This window comes from Mesoplodon bidens (genome assembly GCF_964165515.1).
Source record: "Mesoplodon bidens genome assembly, chromosome: 3".
Classification (NCBI taxonomy): Eukaryota; Metazoa; Chordata; class Mammalia; order Artiodactyla; family Ziphiidae; genus Mesoplodon; species Mesoplodon bidens.
The window spans coordinates 33,246,335-33,248,837 of record NC_138178.1 but is presented as its reverse complement, the minus strand read 5'-3'; positions in this window follow the sequence as shown (position 1 = coordinate 33,248,837).

The window sequence follows — 2,503 nt, the reverse complement described above, 5'->3', positions numbered from 1 at the left end:
ATTTCATCCTCTCCCCCAGTCACTACACCTTAGAGGTGGAAGGGACCTTTGGCATCACCCAATTCAGCCCCCAGAGTCTGCAGATAAGGACACTGAAGCTCAGAGGAGGGAAATGACTTTCCCAAGGTCACACAGCTCGGTAGCCAAACAAGACTTGGAATTGAGTCACCCACAATGCTGGGATTTGGGGTGGTGGTGGAGGGGTGCAATGGGCAGGGTGTTGTGAAGGGATAGAAGAGTGAGCGATTTGGGCCCTCACCATGTCTCTTGTCTCTCGGTGTTAAATAGGTAACTACCCAGAAACATCGATTGTGGATGCGAACCCCCCACTCTTAAGTAAACAGTCTGAAATGGAGCAGTTAGTCATTGGTGAATACTGAGTGGCATTTGCACAGTACAGTGGTCTTGTGCTAATTATGAGAGCTAGCAGACTGTGACCGGTTAACAGGCTCAGGAATTCCACTCAACGTTTAAACAACCTAGAACTCTTTTAAATTCCAAAGGAGGCTATTGCTTTTGAAGCTGAGATTTGCATTTTTTTAAAAAATTAACCGCTGAACCGCTGGGCCCATAGCACATGATTCTGGGTACGGTATTCCCAGAAATGACTCAGGGTGTAGGCCACAGTGCTGATAACACTAGGTAGGGGAAAGAAATCCCCTTGCCTCTGCTTCATATCCCTTTGATATGAGAGACAGGACTTCCACTGTATAATGTATAATGATCCCAAGAATTGTTATCTTCTTTTAACTTTAAGATAGCAAGAGACCAGGAAGCATGACATGAAAATGTATACAGCATATGCTACTAGAAATTCAAGAAGGAACTGACAAAAAGCACAGTGGCAGTGCAGGCTAAGCTTTTTCTGGTTGTTGATGGAACAACAACAAATGCTAAATGTAAGATATGTTGATGTGAGGTTTGTTGTTTACTCTTGGCCGTAGTGTGGGACCGTAAGACTCTGCTCCGCTAGCCTGAGCACAACTCTTCCTCTTAGCATGGGCCAGAGCCACCCGGCCCCAAGGGGAAAGCATGTGGCTGTGACTGAGTGGGTCTGGAGACAATGACTAGACCATAATGGGACAGGCATAGTCTTCCTCCCTGGAGATGTCTGCCTCTTGGGAGTTGCTCTCATGCTCTCATCCTAAGGCCTGAACTTCTTTAGGTACTGGTGAAACATGAGGGAAGGGGGCAACCATTAAAAGAGCGACATAGCCATAGAACGTGACAAAAACTGGTTAGAACCAACTAAATCCAAGGTGGCGGAAGATTTGACTTCCAGTGGACCTTGAGCCTCATTATACGTTCATTGTAAGGCATTAGCATAAGCTAAGTGACACACCAACCAGCGCCATGATAGTTCCAAGGCTGACCATCAAAGACCAAAAAGTGGGCAGTGGCCCAATTCCTGGAAATCTCTGCCCCTTCCCCAAAATAGTTGGAATAATCCTCCCCCTCATTAGCCTACGAAATTACCCAGCCCTTAAAAACTAACCATGCCATATTTCAAAGAACCATGCGTTCTGGGGGAGTCCTGTGCCCAAGGTTGTGGTTGAGGCCTGAAAGGGCAGCCTGAGCAGAGCTGTTGAATCACAGGTACTGCTCATCCGTGTCGTGCAAATCAATTTCTTTATGAGGAGAAAAAAGGTTGATTCTCTCCATTTAAAAGAAAAATCTGGGGCTTCCCTGGTGGCGCAGTGGTTGAGAGTCCGCCTACCCATGCAGGCGACACGGGTTCGTGCCCCGGTCCGGGTAGATCCCACATGCCGCGGAGCGGCTGGGCCCATGAGCCATGGCCGCTGAGCCTGCGCGTCCGGAGCCTGTGCTCCGCAACGGGAGAGGCCACAACAGTGAGATGCCCGCGTACCGCAAAAAAAAAAAAAAAAAAAAAAAAAGCACTTATCAGTTACTCCAAGGGCTGAGCCTTTGGAAAAGACCTTCGTGTATCCGCTCCACCTCCCTATCCATTTGACCTCCGACACTCACTCTCCACCCCCCACCAACAACTATGCTCCAGTAAAGCCCAGTACTTGTTATTTCCTACACACACCATAATGCTTCCTTTGCCCCTCCCACATGACCTTCTCACTCATCGGTCACCATTTGTTGATCGGCTTCTCCCTTCCAAGCAGTGACTCCATGACTTCTTTAATGGAGGGGCTCCATATCCCTCCTTTTCCTTTACTTTAGCATATATCTCACTGTACTGGGATTGATTTTTTTATATGTTTTTTGCTTCATTAAGCTGTGAGCTACTGCCTTCATTTTTTTTTTTTTTCTCCTTTGGTACCTAGCTCATATCCTGACCCATAAGGAGTATTCTAATATTTATGGAGAGAGTGGTTGAGTATCTTATCAGACATGAGTGATCGTATAACCCACCATGCCTCCCCACTGTGACTACCTTGATAGGATACACAGAACGAAATGTTGCTTCTCTCTACAACATCTTACACATTTCCAGCGATAGGGAACCCCAGCAGCTCTATCTTTTAACTCCTCT